We start from the raw sequence: 22,715 nt of genomic DNA, 5'->3' as shown, positions 1-22,715 counted from the left end.
GCTGCCAAATGATATTGTGCAAATTCCACAATATTTCCCCAGAGCAACTGTCCAGCATGTTCAGGTGGTTGAACCTTGCTGGTGGCTAGGTCACGTAATATACTGTGCTTCTAATGATGAGGGCTGGGGAATGTATATACATTATTTACTATAAAAAACAGTCTTCATCACAATTTATTTATTACGGTGACCGCTTTCGACCACTACTGTGGTCATCTTCAGACGTACAAGTCGTATACAAAGCTTTAATTAGAGGGCTACATACGTTAAAGAAAATACAAAGCTATAAAACGATGAATTACCAATGAGTAAGAGCCCTCTAATTAAAGCTTTGTATACCAGTTGTAGGTTTGAAGATGACCACAGTAGTGGTCGAAACCGGTCACCGTAATAAATAAATTGTGATCAAGACTGTTTTTGATAGTAAATATTTCTAACACATTGATCACTGTTCACCCCCTCAATGTATTCAAAAGTATATACATTAATTTTTTAATTTTTCGTAACATGATGCATTCAGTTGTCTGAGACATATTCTTTGCTTTTCTAGGTGTTTCTGTGGATAAGGAAGGAGACGTAGGGGTACGTGTCGTGGGTGAGACCTAAGAGCAATCGAGTCAGTCTTGTAAGAGTACGATTTTCAAATTCAGTGTGTTTCATGTATAAGTAATTTCAGGGAACTAGAGGATAAGATTTTCGTTTATATTTCAGTGAGTTAACAAAAACGACTTTCAGTACGATTTTCTGTGTGTATGTCTCTAACATTTTCAAGAAATAATTACATTTGATATTTTATTGTTGTAGGTAGCATCAGTGAGCACGATAAATGGCCCCAAGGCGAGGGTGAAGCACAAGGGGTGGCAGCTTCATCTGCAGCCACTGCAGCAACTGACCTCGCACCATCCCACATCCCCTGGCGTCCATGGGTGGTTCAGTCGGCAGAAAAAGAAGAAGAAGAAGAAGAGGAGGAAGAAGAAGAAGAAGAAGAGGAGGAACGATCCCCCATCCCCATGCTGGCGGTGCTGAGGTCTCCATTATGCAGCGTGGTTGGACACCATTGCCGCAACCACGGTGTTCCCACTGGCCCTCATTGCCACCACCTCATCCTACTCTGGCTCTGAATATTCACCCTCGCCAGCAGTGGAAGATAAGTGTGCCTCGGTGCATACCCCTGTGTACCTCCCTGACTCCATCATCGGCTGGATTAACCTCATCGCCCTGAAATAGTGGTAGTAGCATTATTAGTAATAGAGGTGATCCTGTGGCTAGCGACAGTTCCCTTTCCCGTCCTTTTAGTGAAGGACATCAGGTCAGTGACACCATACCACAGTTAGACTAGTCAGTGATTGCAGATGCATTTGAGGAGCAAATCTCGTTCACAAGGATCGAGAATCTGACACGAACCTACCGCATCCCTGTTGGGTTTCTAAGGGTGTGCCTTGTTGCCACGGAAACGGAGCTACTCAGAGTAGTCAGCGATCCGCGGTATCTTGCTATTAAATGCAGTGCTGTGTTCTACGCCGAACTATTGCATTCCACCAAAATTGTCACTGCGATTGAAGAGACGAGCCTTCATTACGTTTGGGGGAAAATGACGTGATAATGTAGAGCACATCAATCGCCGAGTGGTTTTGCGAATACACCTCGAGTGCTATACTGGCCCTGTTTTCTGAGATGGAAGTGAGACAGTCAATCAAATACTACACCTGGTCATCCATACATATGTCAGTCATCCGCTAATTTGAGGATCTAGCTGTATCGAGCTCCCTAAGAATATAGCTAATACGTATGCATGCATTAATGTGAAAAATAGAAAGGATCAGGCTCGTTTTGCATGGTCACTCCTGGCTTGTGACAAAAATTACAATTGCAGAGATCATCCTGACCATCCCAGTACATACCACGTAGGTGATAATACTCGTGTGTGTGTCGAGTTCCCCACCAAGATTCAGGACATACCTGAATTTGAGGCACAGAATACCGGAATAATGGTTCATGTTTATGGGCTGGAGAAGGAAAGCAAGTCAGGTGAGCAGGACGAGCATATTATCATCAGCCCCCTTCATTTTTCAAAAGTTTCCCGGAAGCGTGAGATGCAGGAAAACATGCTGCTCTTCTCTGAAGGCGATGATTATCATTATGTTCGGATCAAAGACTTATCCCGATGCCTTTCCGCCCAACTGAGTAAACATTTTGGTAAACGGCATATTTGCTTAAGATGCCTCAGTGCCTTTTTCTCTCTCAAGTTATTAGCAGAGCATCTAGTAGATTGCACTTTCAAGAACACGGTAAGTGTTATGACGCCTCCTGGGGAAAACAAAATTCATAAAGTTTTAAAATGCTCACTACCAGGAATGATGTGCGTTTGTAGTGTACATTGAGTTTGAGTGCCTCTTTGCTCCTGTGACCCACTGTGAAGGCGACCTCACGACCTCACATATCACCTTTACAGTAAGTCACCTACCATATGCGTCGGCAAACCAAATTGTATCGTCCTATAATTCAAGTCTTAACCGCTACAAATCTTATGTCGGGATAATCCTGTGGTTTGAGTGCTCTCTGAGCTCGAAAAACTTTCATGGGAGGTTGTAAAGCTTTACAAGACAACGTTTCCATGATCAAATCGAAGGAGAATGAAGATTTGTACAATAACGTGGTTGCCTGTCATAGTTGTGGTCTGCCGTCAGAAAGAAAAGCAGGAACTTCTCGTAGGGACTGCTGTCATCTTACGGGGAAGTTCCACGGTGTACGAGGTGCATTCAAGTTCTAAGGCCTCCGATTTGTTTTCTAATTAACTACTCACCCGAAATCGATGAAACTGGCGTTACTTCTCGATGTAATCGCCCTGCAGACGTACACATTTTTCACAACGTTGACGCCATGATTCCATGGCAGCGGCGAAGGCTTCTTTAGGAGTCTGTTTTGACCACTGGAAAATCGCTGAGGCAATAGCAGCACGGCTGGTGAATGTGCGGCCACGGAGAGTGTCTTTCATTGTTGGAAAAAGCCAAAAGTTACTAGGACCCAGGTCAAGTGAGTAGGGAGCATGAGGAATCACTTCAAAGTTGTTATCACGAAGAAACTGTTGCGTAACGTTAGCTCGATGTGCGGGTGCGTTGTCTTGGTGAAACAGCACACGCGCAGCCCTTCCCGGACGTTTTTGTTGCAGTGCAGGAATGGATTTGTTCTTCAAAACATTTTCGTAGGATGCACTCTGGGGGCGATCTGTTCAACAGTCATTCGGCGATCCCCCAAAACAATTCCCTCCACTTTCTCGATCATGTCGTCAGACTGGCTTGTGCGAGCCCGAGGTTGTTTCGGTTTGTTGTCACACGATGTTCTGCCTTCATTAAACTGTCGCACCCATGAACGCACTTTTGACACATCCATAACTCCATCACCACATGTCTCCTTCAACTGTCGATGAATTTCAATTGGTTTCACACCACGCAAATTCAGAAAACGAATGATTGCATGCTGTTCAAGTAAGGAAAACGTCGCCATTTTAAGTATTTAAAACAGTTCTCATTCTCGCCGCTGGCGGTAAAATTCCATCTGCCGTACGGTGCTGCCATCTCTGGGACATATTGACAATGAACGCGGCCTCATTTTAAAACAATGCGCATGTTTCTATCTCTTTCCAGTCCGGAGAAAAAAAATCGGAGGCCTTAGAACTTGAATGCACCTCGTAGCTCAGAATACATGCAATTTGAAGTATCGACTATCAAGGCACTTATCTGTTCGCTTCCATAATTTAAGTGCGTATGACACTCACTTCCTAGCTGAGCACTTGGCTGATTTCAGCATGCGGAAAGATCAGGTCTCTGTCCTGCCTGAGAGCATCGAAAAACACATTTAATTCACCAAACGAATGACGCCATGAATTACGCACTGCGTCCTTGAAACGCAACGTTTTATGCAGGCATCATTCCAGAAACTCGTTGAAACTCTACCTCAGGGGGATATGCACATCACTCGAGCTGTATTTCCCGATGAGGAATAGTTTCTGTTTGTGACTAGGAAGGAGGTTTTCCCATACGAGTATGTGGATAGTATGACAAAACTCAGAGAAACCAGGCTAACTGACATGTCTGCAGTCCCCAGCAACCTCACAGGTGCTGCCATAATGGATGCAGAATAGGAGGATACTGATAATCTCTGGCAGGAATTCAGCATCTCCTCTTTAGGAGAGTACACATGGCTTTACACGGACACAGACGTGCGCTTGCTTGCGAACGTTTTCGAGAAATTCCAGAGTATGTGCACGACCACATATTCTCTGGATCCCGCCTTTTATTACGCGGTAACTGGTTTGTCTTAGGACGCAATGCTCAAGAAAACGAAGTGCAGCATAGAATTATTGACCGATGCTGACAAGCTTCTTTCCTTTGAATGAGGGGTCCATGGAAAACTTTGCCAATGTGTCCATAGGCACATGAAGGCAAATAACCCACGAATGGGTGATTCGAGTTACATATTGTGCTTGGACGGAAACAACTTATATGGACATGTCATGAAGCAGTTACAGCCGATTGGTGAGTTTCGATGGGTGCCCAAAGATGAACGCAAGGGATTAGGTGGAAAAATCATGGGGAGTGTAGCAGCCGATTCTGATATAGGGTATGTGGTGGAAGCAGTCCCCCTAGTTGAAGAAGTATATTGATTTCAATACGAGATAGAGAGCTTCCTCGACGTGTGACTTCGAGAAAATTTTTATAAATTAATGAATAATTTGGGCAACGGCATTGCCGCAGTGGATACACCGGTTCCCGTCAGATCACCGAAGTTAAGCGCTGTCGGGCGTGGCCGGCACTTGGATGGGTGACCATCCGAGTCGCCATGCGCTGTTGTCATTTTTCGGGGTGCACTTAGCCTCGTGATGCCAATTGAGGAGCTACTCGACTGAATAGTAGCGGCTCCGGTCAAAGAAAACCATCATAACGACTGGGAGAGCGGTGTGCTGACCACACGCCCCTCCTATCCGCATCCTCAGCTGAGGATGACACGGCTGTCGGATGGTCCCGGTGGGCCAATTGTGGCCTGAAGACGGAGTTTTTTTTAATGAATAATTCAATTTTCGGCCAATCAATGGAGAATTTGAGGGAACGACGTGAAATTTTGATTAGAACCGAATGAGACGGGCGTTATGGCATAAGAAAATGCACTGCCAGACCAAATTTTAGGCAGGTCACCACATTGAATAACAACTTTGTCGCTGTGGAGATGGTGAAGACTGCAGTAGAGCTTACGAAACCTATTTATGTGCGTATGTGCATACTAGTCTTATCCTACTCCATATTATTGCTTTCATTATGAGTTTGCGGAAACTCGTTTCACAGTTCGTAAATTACTTTATATGTACATAGATAGCTTTATCTATTGGGTGAAGAACTGCAATCCATTTGAAGTAATAAGGTACCATGGTAATGAGTTCCATACATCCTCATACACAGCTGATAATCCTTATGGTATTGTTCCAAAGAACAAGAAGGTTATCGGCCTAATGAAAGACATAGCGAATGGATTGCTGATTGTGAAGTTTGTAGCTCTGTGATCAAAAATGTATGCATATCACACATTGGAAGGTGGCACCCAGAGGTGGGCTAAGGGTGTGTTTTGTAAGGCATCGAGAGCCATCTCTATCGAAGACTACTTGTGGTGCCTGTACAGTGGTGTTCATGGTGCTGCACTGCAGCCACTGCATGTGGTATGGAAAACTAGTATTCGATCGAGAGGACACAAGGTTACACTGTGTTACAGTCAAAAATCGGCCTGTCGCCTCATGGCAATAAGAGGGTCATTTGTGATGACAGGATTGGAATCCTTCCATACTCACTCTAACTACTTGTAGTGAGAGAAGGGGTGGGGACTGTGAGTGAAAATGAGAGAATGAGTGAGAGAGGAAGAGAGAGTGTCTGTAGAGTAGTAGCTGACCCTTTTACCATAGTGTAAGTAATTTTTGTGTATGTGTGTTTGTTGTGTATGTGTGTGTGTGTGTGTGTGTGTGTGTGTGTGTGTGTGTGGACTATATGTGTGACAAAACAAGTAAAAAAATTTAAAAAGCATAAACAAAAAATATTTATATTTATTAAAAAAGCATAAACAAAAAAAATTATTTTTATATTTATTTATTCATATGCAGTGTATTAAAGTTTTCGCCTGCAGCTAGCCAACCATGTCAGATTAACTTTTAAGTGTATATATCCATATAGCTCACAGTCCAGCAGAATTATTGTAAAAATCTTTCATACTGGGACTGTGAAAATTAGTTTCTAACTGTACGCAGTCCATCACAATTATTGTAAAAGCTATGCTGCTTGGACTGTCGAATTTAGTAGTAGTAGTAGTAGTAGTAGTAGTAAAAAAAGTGTCTCCACATTAGTTTATAGGGTAGATTTATATAACTGGAAATATTCTAAACATTCTCATCCACTGCTAGCGGGAAAAAAAAATTGTGAAAAAAAGATTCTTGACCAGTGTTACTGTTGTAATATGTAAGTTAAAAGTATCACTGCATTGGAATAGCAACATCAAACTGTACCTCAAGAACTATATTGTACCTCAAGAACTATATTGTACCTCATGAACTGAATTGTAATCTCAAGAAATCTATTTTAATTGTGTAAACAGAATGAACGAAAAAATCGTTACCATACGTCTTTGTTGTTGTTGTTTTTGTTTACCTAAAACCTATCCTCCTATCGCATTATGTATGTATATGCAAAGGCTGTGCATGATACAAATGACATTAATTTTTCTGAAGATAAGTGCTATTCAGGAGGTGAAGTTTAAGACAGAGAATGACAAAATATATAGAATGGTTGCATGGAATTATGACTATTGTGCAGCACGAATTGGGTTATGGGAGCAGAAGGCACGTTACCGCGTCCACTTCCAAAGACATAAAGCAAACATATCTCAAACTGTATCTCCTATGTTTGAAGAAAACCACAGACATAGTATCTGGACGAAACTGTATACTATCAAAGCGGGAACAGGATGAAGAGAAATCATACTCATATTATGAAGTAAAAATTCATTTATTTCTCATCCAGCCTAAAAGCAATTTTATATTTTCATAAGCAGCCACAGCAAAACTATTTCCACGCATCTTCTTCTTGAGTCGATGGAGAGCAGGATACCTGAAGAGTTCCAGGTCTCGAATAGCAGCAAACTTGAAGAGTCTACGCATACATGAAATATTCTTCTTCCCCTTCAAGAATGGTATTCATGTGGTCGAATAATCGAAGCGACGTCACCATATCTTTCCCGTGTGGGGTTGCTAGTCCCCCATCGGGCGCCTCCCCAGGAGGCAGATAGGGGAACACTCACCAGATATGATGGGTACCAGGGAAATAAAATACTTGGGGTGGACCAAAACTAACGTGGCTTGGACAAGTCATTCTGCTATATAGAAGGCAATATTCCTAGGGCTAGACCCCCAAAATACAAGGTCTCTGATCTTCCACGTTGGGGGTTGTGCAGAGGGCTACCTCCCCTCTCAAGGAAAACCAAGATCTGGTCAGGATACTCTACACATGCCTCGGAAACAGGACTGTCTTAATTGGGACAGAACTCGGAAACGAAAACCGGACTTAAGATTTGGAACATGGAATGCAAGAAGTTTGTTCAGGTCGGGAAGCATGCAAACTCTAGTCAGCCAACCAGAAAAATACACACTAGAAATAGTACCGCTGCAGGAAATCAGATGGCCAGGAAAAGGGTCTGTAAGAACAAGTATAGGAAGTATTCTACATGGACATCGTGATGACCACCGAGAATTTGGAACAGCCTTTTATGCTAGTAGCACAGTGCTAAAGTTGATAATTTCATCGTTCTTGTTAAATGTGCTTGAACCATCACCTTTATGCGAGAAGTATTCCTGACGTATAATCCGCTCATAATACTCTATTGAACCGGTTATATTGAGTGAGGACGTCATTGCGAGGTTTCCAACCAACAGATTTAAGAAACTCGTAGTTCGCACGTGTTATCGCTTTGCGGTTCTGCAGGAAAGTGACGTGCTCTGGATTGCGTGCATTGATTTTATGTTGTACGCCCATCTTGCCTTAGATGTCATCATACAATGATTTCCTCACCACGATTATCTTGGTCCACAATGCGCAACTCCAAATAGTCCAGTGTCTGAACTGTAATTGGAAGATACATTGCAATGGTGGGAGTCTCAACAGTCATATACCCTGTTGCAACTGACGAGAAGCATCCATAAACAGTATGAATCACACTGATGTTGAGACAGGAGTTCGTTGCAATGTTACACTCGGCTGGCTGGTGTGGCCGTGCGGTTCTAGGCGCTTCAGTCTGGAACCGCGTGACCGCTACGGTCGCAGGTTCGAATCCTGCCTCGGGCATGGATGTGTGAAATGTCCTTAGGTTAGTTAGGTTTAAGTAGTTCTAAGTTCTAGGGGACTGATGACCATAGATGTTAAGTCCCATTGTGCTCAGAGCCATTTTGAAATGTTACACTCGACTCGGACTGTGCTAACAGGCAGTATGTCCACAGTCTGATCTGACTTGTAAAATTTACTAGGATCCCTCTTCAAAACCTGTCCTTTTGAGAAACCTAGTAGGCACCTTATTGAATGTTTCTAGTTAAAGTCAATCGTTGCATTTACAATCCTTGTTTCAGATTTAAGTGCATTGATGTTTACACATAGCTCAATATCTTTTCCAGAGTGTTTCAAGACTTCATTTAAATCATAGATACCATATGCACCAGGTTCTATTTCGACAATGCCTTTTCCACCGTTAATATCCAAATGCAGTTTAGTGCTAGCCTTGGTGATATTTGGGATGCTGTAGTACGTCTCCATTCCAATCAGTGCAATGATGCACTCACCAATGCTCAAATCAACTGGCGGGCGGGAAGTAATTTGCACTTAATGCAGATGTTCAATCTTTTAAACTCAAAAGGTACGACATAGAATCTGAACTTCAACTGATGAAAGAATGTTTGAAGCTCTTCCTGATATATTTTGTTTCTTCTTTGTAAACCTCAAGAAAAACATGACGCATAGATGTCCGCAGAGGTGTGTATTAAGTCCTGATAGCGCCGAAAATTGTAGAACACACGTCCTCTGCGAGAGAAGTATCGTTGTAATTCTTCTGGCGGTTGCAGGTCACCAAATGAGCCGAAATAGCAGAAGGTATTTGCATTTGTCATAACATATGACACCCAATGGGTGGCGGGACCTCCAGCAACATCTAAATTCACAGTACCACATTCACCACTTTTCCATACAGTCTTCAGTGATGTATCTCGCACGAACACACACGGGACCTTGGAGTGTTGATTTTTTTTTTTTTTTTTTTTTTTTTTTGACAAACTTAAGAAGATCAGTATTTGCGAGTGGCCGATCTGGTAAGACTGCTTATTGACTTATTTTTATTTGTGAATAGACCAAGCCTTTCCTGTACAGTTTCAAATTTACTCCTTTTCCGATGGCCGTGTCTTCCATCACGCGGTCATGTCTTCTCGCTTCTTCTAACTACGCTTCGGAGTGTGGCGCATTCGTGACTGTAGTTGCAGCACCACCAGCGAGGGACATAACCGCCGAGAGAGCGGAGAGGGCTGGAATGAGGAATGGAAGAAAACCACCAGACGTCGTGGGTATTGGTAGAAATCGAGGTGCTTTAACCGACCCTCTTTTTCTTCCCGCATCTTTCTGCTTCAGAGCGTTTTTAACTGCATACATCGCTGTCAGGATACAGGTGTTCAAACACCTTCGCTGCTCACCCTTCTTCTTCTTCTTTAGTGCACATTCATAACTGGCTTGAAATTCATCACTCCCAAACCCAAATAATTTTTCCACGTATCGTTTTATCAACTGCAAATGCTGCAGTGCGGTGGCGTATACCGATATCCTTTCTTCTGCTTATCGCTTTAGCCTTATCAGCTTAAATCCTGTCCGAAATGTGACGACTTGCGAGACTTTTATTTGCAGCATATGCAATGTCGTGTTCCATACACGCTTCGTCGAGCAGATTAATCCCCTTATCTCCTCGTGCGAAGCGTTTTTGAAGCTTTGTTCCAGGCCTACAGTAGTTATAGCCTGGAATGTGTAATTCCACTAGCAGTTTGTCTAGAATACCACCACCTAATCTAATACGTCTTTTAGCATTCATATTATGCTACTGTGGCGGTTGAGAATTGCGCACCCTAGAATACCACCACCTAATCTAATACGTCTTTTAGCATTCATATTATGCTACTGTGGCGGTTGAGAATTGCGCACCCTATTATATAGCACATCTTAAGCATCAGTCCAACTGCTTTGTGTGGCAGAGATACAAGCTATTTGACTAGCGCTCTATTTCCCCGACGTCTTATGACTATCTCCACGAGATACATAGTTTTGAGCTTTTCTGCAACTACACGGTGTAGAAGCAACCTGCAATTTCTTCACCTTTACTATCCTTCAAGATATAAGTTCTAGGATTCGTTCTTTGTACCTTTGAAACTGTAAGTATCTGTGTTGACAAGATTGGTAGTTATGATTTGTCGAAAGCTGTCTTGTGTTTTGAGATACATGCCAGGTCACCTACATTAAATTTCTGTTTGCGTGTATCGAGAACTTTAGTGCTATAGTACACCGTGTCCATGAGTCTATTATCATGAACCTGGTCTCGTTTTTATTGTGCTATGTTCGATTCGATTATACTGAGCAATTGTTTCTGGGAAGATATCTAAAGTTGAGTAGTGATGTATTCCATAACGCTGCACCACTGTCTTGAAATACCTATTGCAAAACTCGGTTTGGAGGTTGTCCAGGCATCGAATTGTCCCTGTCTGCAGTAAACACTCGAGGACATCCGCAACATTTCACTCCGTTTTTGTTTTAACAGGTAATGCCCAAGCAAATTCGGAGTATGTATCAATAACTATTAAAATATATTTGAATCCATTATTCTTATGTGAATATTCCATCATATCTACAAGACCAGCCTGCCATAACTCATCCAAACCTTTAATCATAACATGCCTATGAGGGTATGTTTTTCATGCTGGTTTGTGTAGTTCCCGAACTATTGTCTCTGTACTTATTAGATGATAACTCTCTCTCTAAGATCAGAGATTATTGAAACAGCCTCACTCGAATGAGCTGTGTTACCTGCAGCAGCTGATGCTATGAGCAGACGTTGTCGATCTATTAGCTCGATGGGGTCGTCATAATATATTTACTGCGAGATTCGATTGTTCACTGCTTTATGCTCAGTGTCATTACCAAAAGCGCTGGTGCTGCTGTTTTTGTTGTTGTTTTTACCGTCAAGTATTTGTTTTATGATGGTTTCATATTTCTTGTTGCTCTAGCTTTTCGCGATCTACGTACATCACTCATATGCAGTATTTCATAGTACATTTCCTTATCATTAACTGAATAATTTATGAGTTTTTCCGTAGGCCTTAGGAAAATAAGATTAATTATGCCAGGTGTTCTCTCAAACCACCTATCACCAATCTGTATTGTGTTTTCAGTTACATTTATAAGATGTGTACCCAGCACGTACGGTCTTCCCCTGATGACGGCGAATGTCCTATCTATCTGTCCAGGGGCGTGCAGATAATGAATTCATCAATGACAACATCATCGTTATCACGTGGGCTGTGGGCTTTTTTTCTAAGAGATTCAGTAGCCGGCTTAAAGGCCTCTCTTAATGGTTGCTGTTGATCCATATGCCCTAACCTTAGCAATCGTAATTTCTCTCGAATGGCTTTCCGCGCCTGAATGATTTTCTCCTTCGTTGACATCTCTGCAGCGTGAGGCTTTATATATACGCTCTTCTTCCTCTTATTTTGTGCCTGCCAAGAGCCTCTACATCTAGTTTCTCCTCAATATACTCAACCTTTTCAGCTAAGTCGGTTACTTTCTTACCGATTTCATTAACTATCTCATTTGATCATTTTCACAAGAGTCTGATAATACGTCTCTCACTCCATGCGTAGACCTCCAACTTATTGTACGATAGCCTGAATGTTCGCATCCATGTATAAGCGAATGTTCTGTCTATGTAGACCCATTCTCTCGGGTTGAGAGATAGACATGCGTCCTAATTTGTCCCTGGTGCGGCATATACTGATGTACTCAGCTCTCTTACCGCGCTATATATACGGAAACTCTTGGAAGTATCTGCCATTATTCATTTTTCTTGTTTTATCATTAACGAGAAACCCATACTACGAATGATTCCAGCAATCGGCACATATCTTTACAAAATCATTGAACGACAGGTTAGTTCCTACACGTGCATGGTAAACGTGTTTTAAATTCAGATTGTCTTGCGTGAAGGCTGTAATGAGGTTTGCATTATAACCAACTGTTTCAGGATTCTGGAATATGTTTGGCTTAGATAAAATGCATCAGCACCATATGACGACCAAAACAGAAATATTTTCGAATTTGGTCTTGATTTTCCACAACAACATCGTCAAGTATGAACACTGTGTTTGGCTTCACTTTCTTAGGTGGGGGTGGGGGATATCACTTAAACTGAATGTCGTGTATGTAACGCCTCTTACACCGCACAATGTCTCCTGTAATAGCTTATATTTGTGTTGAAACAGTGTTCTTGAAAATACATAAACATGTTCCAATTGGACTTCATTTATATGTGTTAGGAGCATCATGAGGGCATTAGTCTTGTTACAATTGGATTGACCTACAATAGTTGCTCGTATATTATCAGGGAGGAGTACCCCATTCTTCTTCTTCTCCTGGTCTTCCTTTGCATCTTCACGGGACCAGTCATCAACAATCAAGTCCAGTCCTTGTGGCGACGATGTTTCATCTGTCATCGTCCCGTAATTTCTCTTGTACCCAGTGGCAGAACTGTACACGACGTTCAAAGTCGTCGCCATGCAATTCCTGGTGCATAGAAATATGGCACGAGTGCAATCGATGTTGATGTAGCATTCTCAACACCGACGTTTTTGAGATTCCCGATTCTAGCGCAATTTGTCTGCTACTGATGTGCGGATTAGCCACGACAGCAGCTAAAACACCTACTTGGGCATCATCATTTGTTGCAGGTCGTGGTTGACGTTTCACACGTGTCTGAACACTTACTGTTTCCTTAAATAACGCAACTATCCGGCGAACGGTCCGGACACTTGGATGATGTCGTCCAGAATACCGAGCAGCATACATAGCACACACCTGTTGGGCATTTTGATCACATCAACACGATGTCGACCATTTCCGCAATTGGTAAACGGTCCATTTTAACACGGGTAATGTATCATGAAGCAAATACCGTCCGCACTGGCGGAATGTTGCGTGATACCACGTACTCATATGTTTGCGACTATTACAGCGCCATCGATCACAAAGCGAAAAAAGTGGTCCAACTGAAACATTCATATTTCTTTACGTAGTACACGAATGTGTAATAAAAATGGAGGTTCTTATTTTAAAAAACGCAGTTGATATCCGTTTGACCTATGGCAACGCCATCTAGTGGGCCAACCATAGCGCCATCTGGTTTCCCCCTTCAAGCTAGACGAGTTTCGTTCTTTGTAGTTTTTTCGTTTGATACTTATTTCGTGAGATATTTGACCCAGTCACTATCAGTGGACCACCATATATATATATGGTTGCTAAGGTTAGGGCATATGGATCAACAGCAACCATTAAGAGAGGCCTTTAAGCCGGCTACTGAATCTCTTAGAAAAAAGCCCACAGCCCACGTGATAACGATGATGTTGCCATTGATGAATTCATTATCTGCACGCCCCTGGACAGATAGATAGGACATTCGTCGTCATCAGGGGATCTTGTTAAACCGAATTAGTTCCACCCTAGACTCAGCCCAACCTATAGAACAAGCTGGATTTCGAAGCAATTTTAGCACTATTGACCACATTCTGACCGTTAGTGAAGTGATAAGCAGAGCGAATGAATACCAACGGCCTCTCTGCATTGCCTTTGTTGACTTTGAAAAGGCATTTGACTCCGTTAGCCATGTAGCTGTCCTCCAAGCTTTGAGTGAGCAAGGAGTGGGAGCAGCATGCATTGAAGTGCTCAGGAAAATCTACGAGAATTCTTCAGCTTATGTTAACATCGGCGAATCAACTCAAGAATTCCGCATCATGAGGGGTGTCAAGCAAGGCGATCCCATCTCCCCAAAACTGTTCTCTGCTGTATTGGAAATGGCTATGTCAAAGCTGAGCTGGGAAGGTAAGGGAATTAGAATTAATGGAAGAAGGCTTACCAACTTGAGATTTGCTGATGATATTGCCTTACTGGCCAAAGACTTCGCAGAGCTCCAAAACTTAGTTACAGATCTTGCATCGGAATGTCAGCTGGTTGGCTTGAACATGAAACTTTCCAAAACAAAAGTAATATCCAACAAATGGGTCCCAGCTGGAGATGTGAAAGTCAAGGACAGTCTACTAGAAGAGGTCAGTGAATATGTCTACCTTGGCCAAATTATAAATATGAAGGGAGACATAAGACCAGAAATCTATCGACGCATCAAGCTTGGCTGGCAAGCATTTGGGAAGAATTCAAAAGTATTCAGATCAAAAATGCCAGTAAATCTGAAGAAAGCAGTATTTGATCAATGCATTCTTCCTGTGATGACGTACGGATGCTCATTCACAAAAGGGAAACTTAGGACAGCGCAGAGAGCCATGGAGAGATCAATGCTGGGCTATACAAGAAAGGACAGGAAAAGGGCAGATGACATCCGGTCTGTGACGAAGGTTAATGACATCTTAGAGAGAGTAGGTTCCTTGAAATGGCAGTGGGCTGGCCACGTCGCAAGAAGAAAAGACAACAGATGGACGAAGTTAGTACTGGAGTGGAGTCCGAGAGAGCACCGGAGGCCTAGAGGAAGACCACCAGACAGATGGGACAAAGACATCAAGAAGATCGCTGGTAACACCTGGCAGAGAACTGCCCAAGACCGTCCCACTTGGAGAAGACTTCTGAAAGCCTACCTGAATCCACGACTCGAAGAGGCCACATCATCTAATGATTGAATTGGCTGATGATGATGATGATATATATATATATATTCATTTTGACTATGACTGGTGAGGAGGTGTTTGAGGCAATTGTCTTCTTCTGCATGATTGTAGGTGCAGCATCGAAAATAATGATACTAATAACTGTAATACTTTGACTATAATGACTATAAGGAGTGAGGTATGAAATGAAACGCAAACACAGTTTGAGATTGTATATATACATACTTCTATTTAAATATCGTACATTGGATTCAGTATTTCAGAAAAATCATCAGATGCTTTCTTTATCTTATTTGCACCTGTACAATATTTCCCAAATAATGCTTTTTGATATGCAAAAAATTCCACGCATATCTCCTTCAAACTAATGGTTACCTCACAATACTCTGGTATTTCACAACCACATTTAACCTGTTTTTCTTTTGACTCTGGCTTCATGTACAAACAAAGGTAGTGCTCCAAATCATCAACATGTACACTATGCACATTCAGAAAGTTTACAACATCACTGTATATGGAGTGTATGCTCGGTAACCAACGGTTCAGTCTCTCCAATGCGAGGCGTAGCACAGTATCCACATTGTAAAAGTTCACAATTTCGGCATGCCATAGATAAACGCACTTGACATCCGATTTCACTCCTTGTGCAGAGTCACCATACACTGTTGTAATAAGTGTTACAACAGTAAGGTGAATGTCCAGGGGGTACGAGTTCGATAACACTCTGTGGTCATCTGCTGATTGATGTAGCGCTCTGCATGACGTATTTCGTCCCAGTCAAGCTCAAAACATATGCACTTTAACTCCCTTCGATGCATTTTCAATTTCTATCCTCACATGCAAACCCCAGTCATGATGTGCTTCTATACCAACATTTACACATTTCGTTCCACTAGGAGTTAAATTGTATGTAGAACTGAAAAGCATGGGTATACTTGATACCTTCTTATACACAGCATCTGTACTCTGTCTCTGAGCTAGCACAGGGATGTTCTGATGGGAGGGGTTGTATGTTCGTGACCTGCACTGTCGTCCATCTTGTTGTTGTTTAGGACCACCAGCAGCATTCGAGGCACTGGGAGCAGATCGCGCATCCTCATCACACAAATCGATGACTGGGACAGACAATAACAGCTCTGTGACCTGCTCCAGCAAGTAGACCATGTATGGAACCTTCCTATCTGCAGGCTTTCCACTCTTTCCCTGGACTACCACAGGGATGTTCTGATGGGATGGGTCATATGTCAGTGACCAGTACTGACCTCCATCTTGCTGTTTTTTAGGACCACCACAGCTTTTGAAACGACAGACTGGTTGTTCTCATAACCCAAATCAATGGGTAGGACCGACAATAACTACTTCTTGTCTTTGTCTAGCAAGTGGGCTGTGTACGCTACAGGATCCCATGTGGTTGCTATAAGTTTGGACGCGCTGAAGATTGTTGTTGCCACAGGCCCAGGGATCAATGCAGGTCTTGACAAGATGGCAGCTGAGGTATCTGCAAGTCCAGATGTGGCAGAGGTCGACATGTTGGTGCTCGCCCGTGTAGGCGGTAGGAGGAAGCATTATATACAGACCAAGACAGAAAAACAACCAATAATAATAATAATAATAATAATAATGCTAACTACAGACAAAGATGTGATATGGGATACTTACTTTATCGTTCTGTTCTGTTTTGTGGGGCCTATGAGATCTTGACTGCTGCTGCTGACACTTCACGGTTCTTCTTCTTCTTCTGCTGCTGCTGCTAGCTGACTGAGTGAGATTGATGTCATGGAGCTGCTGAGCCTACCCTATATCTCCTCCAATGATGTCAGCAGATACGGCCCTCTTATTGGCTGAAGCTTATCGCATGAGCTGATTCATGGTTCCTATTGGTTCCCACACTCTTTTTTCTGGACTGCGATCTTGGATTACATCATAGGAGTGGAGTGAGGGAGGGCTTACAGTGAACTCTGGTGGTGGTGTTTCGAACTAGGCCAGTTGGTGTCCAAATCTCAAGGTGAACACCTATGGTTCATTGTTGAATAGAGCAAAGTTGATGTGGGGGTTATGCATTTTCAAAAAAAGTAGGTAGTTCCAGCTTGTATCTATCTGCATGAGTACTGAAACACATCTCACGTCATCCTGCTGCATTGTCACCCATTATCTTTTCTTTTCATTCATTGTGTAGGAGGCTATGGATATAGTCATCAGCTGTGTGCTTGGATGTAGTACACTTATTAAATTCATCCCTGTTCATGACCAGCATTTCCTAAATTTTACACTTAGATGCTTGCACCTGAGTCGGTGAACGTGTTGCCTCTTGCACTTCAAAAGCCTGACTGAACTTTTATCGAATGATCTACAGTCACAGCACATGTGTTTATAGCATGAGTTGTGAAGTGTAACGTAGCACCAACCTGCTGCATCTTCATTATTTGATGAAGCATATTCGTCTTCTCCATAAATTAACTAAATAACATTGCTTTCCAAACATCATGCAGTTGGCTCTAGACAAGTCTGCAGTTGTGTGGTTACAGCTAATATACCCATTAAACTCCTCCTTCTCCAGCACAGACATCTCATCCATTGAACAAATAGTACAAACAGTAAACAAATACAGTATATCCATCATTCCAGTCCAGCAGCTACACACAGAATGAGTGAATTTCCAACCATTTCTCCCCAGGATTATATCACAGGAGGGTAGAGTGGGAGAGCTGACAGTGGCCTATGGTGGCGGTGTTGTGAACTAGGGCAGGTGGACTCCAGACATCAGGATGAACATACTGGATGGAGCCATTGCCTATGGCAACTCAAATTGTTTAAATAGACAATGCAAACAAAATAAAAACATATGTCCATCCTATCAAGCAACCCAGCACAGAGTAGGTCCTTTTCTCACTAATTTACAGATGGAGGGGGAAGCGGAGGGGAGGGGGTGGGTTAGGTTAGTGGAGGTAACCTAGCTGACTTATTTTCCCATCAAAATTTGAACTTCTCACCATGATGTCAGTGTGACATTGCCACGTCTATGGTCGCCATTTTGGATCCGCCATCTTCAATAAATATGGCAACAACGAAGAATGAGGTAGCACTATCTTTGTCACACTACTTGTACATATTTCAGAAACAATAAAAAGAACAGTGTGGATGTCACATCTGCAGTGAAACATACTTGCTATTTAAACAAAATTAAAATTGTGTTCTTGCAAGAAGGTAGACCCTCTTTAATTCATTATTATTTTCTGCAAGTATTGGAACAGAGCTTAAAATTCCACTTTGATAACATGGTTGAAGAACTTGCTTAGTTTTTAAATCTCAGTGAAGGACAAAGGAAGGTTCAAATGGTTCAAATGGCTCTGAGCACTATGGGACTTAACATCTGAGGTCATCAGTCCCCTAGAACTTAGAACTACTTAAACCTAACTAACCTAAGGACATCACACACATCCATGCCCGGGGCAGGATTCGAACCTGCGATCGTAGTGGTCGTGCAGTTCCAGACTGAAGCGCCTAGAACCGCTCGGCCACACCGGCCGGCGACAAAGGAAGGGGAGATGTTCGTAGCAACCATTCTAGCGCTCACTTACATTGATTTGGCAAAACTGTAGTAATTCCATGTCATGCTGCTTGAATCTGGTAAATAAGTTTATATTCCCTTTACATGAAGAATTTGTGTACTTTCCAATGCACTGTAGTGATTTGCATTCAGAATAACATAATCACGTTTGGCTGCAATACTCCTGTATTAACAGCACTGCCTACTGTTCTACATATTTCAGTGAATTAATTTCCCATGATAAAACTAAATAGACTTAAACTATTTATGAAGGAAACAGACCATGTTTTCCTGGAGAAAAGTTTCTAATTTGGATTTCAAAACCCTGTGCATGACACTAACCGCTTTTGACTCTCGTGAAATCCTGACGTAAATATATGTAGCAGTGTGCTGGGCACAGTGCGCTCACAACATACACAACGGTTTCCCTTTTTTATATTGCAGAATGGACGCAAGCGTTTCCTATGAACCAGTTCATGCTGACAGTCACAATACTTATAAACAGATGGGTACTCTGTGTTGCTAGTTTAGCAACCACAACCTCGTTAGAAGCTTACATGAATTTGTCAGTTAGCACTACATATAGTCTCACCTTTAGGCCAAAAATATTTCTCCTGTACGAACTAATAGTAAACTGTCCCAAAATATTTATATACATATCATCACAGATCGATGTCAGCACATTCCAATGCTCCATTGTCGCTCACTGGAGGTAATAGTCAAATCGTACCTCCGTTGACAGGAAGTTGTATGTCAACACAAACAGAATAATGTGTAAGAAATTGGATCCATGTTTTATTGCACCTGAGAGATATCCTATTTGTAGTGAACCATGAACGTCTATTCTGCAAAACATGGTTGCTGTGTTATTCACGTCTGACCTAAATCTACGTCAATTAATCTTCTGTCATCGCCAAAATAAGGAAACAAATTTATTGTCAGCAACAGTTACATACAAGCCATTAATGTGTATTAACAAAAGAAATGGTACTAGTATGGAACCCTGAAGAAAATCCCACGTTATAACACCTCTAACGAATGCTGCCACATTCACAGTTGAAAGAAATTGAAAACCAATTTTGTACTTTCGACTACTCAGACAAGACGGAAATCAACTGCAGTTCCACAATATCCGCTAACAATATACTGTAACAGAAAGTCAAAAAACTTTGTTACTTTGTTAAATCACAGGACGTATCTAACTGCGCAGTTTCTTATCGACACTTTTCACCTTTATTGCGTAGTCAACTGCAGATAGGTTCCTGAAACCGAAATGAAACCCGTTGTTCTTGAAGAAATAATCAACTATTACACTGTACCACACCAAGTGAGCGACGTGAGATGTAATGTCTTCAATAACAAGTACAAATATTCACACAGTTACCAGTTCGCTGAAACTCCATTTAAGCTAGCGCAGCACGCATCTAGATTCAATGCCTCGTTGGGTAACTAGTTGAGGTTGAAGTTAATGAAGTGTAACAGGAGAATAATCCAGCCGACCCCGTAAATAGAGCCTACCCCGTCTAGACGGCGTCGGGAGAGTTGGCTGCTGTGCGCAGATCGATGGTTGTTGCCAAGGGACGCTGTCTGGTTGTTGACGTTTCTCGACACTCCGGCAGATCCAGAACACGCAGTAGCCACCGCTTCCCGTAGTTACACTGATGGTGAGTTTGTCCGACAAATCTAGCGGTTTCTTTGTGTATCCATGTTTTTGTTTCTCTGGAGCGTTTAATCAGCTATATATGGTAACCGACTGCGTTCAACTGCTACAATAAAACAGTTTGTAGATTTTAACATGGCACGACTGCATGAATGGACTTTACAATCTGTGCTAGGTTTACTACAGCCAAATGTTTAGAGTAACTTTGGTTTGAGTCGAATCCAAGCAAGTTAATTTACATAAAAGAGAAAACTTTATCATGGGTTCTATGTTCGTTTAAAAGATTACAGTGAAATGTTGTTGCTACAAATTGTTGCACCTTAGCTTTAATCTGAAATTTGTGCATCTATTTGCGAGGTTGGATTGTGTTTCCGCTTTGGTGTATACTGAGTGAGTGACATAAGTAGTTCCGAACAGGTTCCATTATTGAAAACACTACGTACGTCTATAAACGTCTCTTTTGCTTCGTGAACTATTTAAGAAATCATAACGAGATTTTCAGCAGATGATAGTACACAGGGAGGTACGGCATTACTGATCCATGTTTAATACTCTTGTACCATGCGAAATATTACTTCATGTCATTTTTAATAGAGCATCCTAACGTTTTTACTTAATTTAAAATCTCGTGAAGAGATGTGTAAAAAGACATACGCTTATTAATTTACAAACTGAAACTTTTCTCAAAACTTCCTTGGTGACAGAAAATCACGAATATAGTCGCACAACTGAGATAATTTTCCATAAGCACACAATTTGATTACTAGTCGCTTGTGAGATACAGTGTCAAATACCTTCTGGAAATACGGAATCAATATGAAATCCACTGTCGATAGCACTCAACACATCGTGTGATTAAAGAGCTCGTTGTGTTTCACAAGAACGATGTTTTCCAAACCCATCAATAGACTATTTTTTTCGAGGTAATTCATAGTGTTCGAGCACAATACATGTTCAAATTTCTGCTGCATATCGACTCTAACGATACGGGCCTGTAAATTAGTGGATACGCCTATTGCCTTTCTTGAATTTTGGTGTCACCTGTGCAATGTTCAGTCTATGGGTACGGATCTTTCGTCGAGCGAGAAGTTGTATATGCTTGTTATGCATTCAGCTATCGCATTAGAAAACTCTGAAATCAATTTAATTGGTACACAATCTGGACCAGAAGACTTCCATTTATTAAGTGATTTAAGTTGCTTCACTAGTCCGAGGATATCTACTTCCAAGGTTACTCATGTTCTTTATTCGAATTCTGGAATATTTACTTCGTCTTCTTTGGTGAAGGAATTTCGGAAGCCTGGGTTTAGTAACTCCATTCTAGCAGCACTGTCATCAATAGTATTTCCTTTGCTATGGCGCAGAGAAGGCTTTGATTGTGTCCTGACGACCAGAATCTCTCTGGTTTTTCTGGCAGGTTTCGAGACAAAAGACTCGTTGTGGAAACTCTTATGACCATCTCGCATTGAAGTCCCCGCTAAATTTTGAGTTTCTGTAAAAGATCGCCAATCTTGGGGATTTTCAATTGGTTAAATTTTGCATGCTTTTTTACGTTCTTTCTGCAACAGCGTTCTGACCTGTTTTGTGTACCATGGAGTATCAGCTCCGCCGTTTGCTAATTTATTTTGTATAATCTCTAAACTGCAGTCCATACTATTTCTTTTAATTCAAGACACATCTGGTCTACACTTACATTGTCAATATTGAAGGAGTGAATATTGTCACTCAGGAAGACGTCAGTTCCAACAGTTTACTTTTTCATTTTAAACGGGCACAATTCCTTGAGAGATTATGACCATAAAAAAGCGCAAGGCCAGACGGTGCAAGTTGCGGGGGTGGACCTGAGTGTCAGTTGCTTTTCGCATAGCCAGCTCTACATGGCCCTTTCCCATGTTAGTGAAGCAAATAAGCTCTTCATGCACGTCCCCAATCATATTACTTCAAATTTTGTGTACAGTGAAGCTTTAACAGTCAAGAACAAATTCCGCGAGCGCGATGTCTTGGGCACAACTATAAATAAAAACCCCGGCAACGTTGGGTTTCTCAGATAGTGGATAATAAATGTAAGTTTGGTGTGTCTATGAGTGCTGCTAAACTTCACAAGCGAGATTCGCAGTCCTATGGGAGTTATGGGGGTCATATGGTATGCCGACCTCCGTCTCCCATCCATAAACAGCTTTTGTTTTGGAACTTCAGGGATTAGTTACGCGTGATGACTGGGTGTTGTGTGCTGTCCTTAGGTTAGTTAGGTTTAAGTAGTTCTACGTTCTAGGGGACTGATGGCCATAGATGTTAAGTCCCATAGTGCTCAGAGCCATTTGAACCATTTTTGATTAGTTACGAAGATTTTTTTTTTTTTTTTGAGTCATCAGTCTTCTGACTGGTTTGATGCGGCCTGCCACGAATTACTCTCCTGCACTAACCTCTTCATTTTAGAAAAGCACTAGCACCCTACGTTCTAAATCATTTGTTCGATATATTGAAATATCTGTCTCCCCCTACAGTTTTTACCGTCTACA

The 22,715-nt window shown here is 41.9% G+C and overlaps 1 pseudogene; it reads left to right on the top strand.

Annotated features, from left to right (window-relative positions):
* The first annotated feature begins 4,735 nt into the window (after positions 1-4,735).
* LOC124614202 lies at positions 4,736-4,853 on the top strand (annotated as a pseudogene).
* Positions 4,854-22,715: the final 17,862 nt, after the last annotated feature.

Source organism: Schistocerca americana, chromosome 4, assembly GCF_021461395.2.
Source record: "Schistocerca americana isolate TAMUIC-IGC-003095 chromosome 4, iqSchAmer2.1, whole genome shotgun sequence".
In the NCBI taxonomy this organism is placed as follows: Eukaryota; Metazoa; Arthropoda; class Insecta; order Orthoptera; family Acrididae; genus Schistocerca; species Schistocerca americana.
Note: the sequence above shows the minus strand (reverse complement) of the source record. Positions and strands in the feature narration are given on the sequence as shown.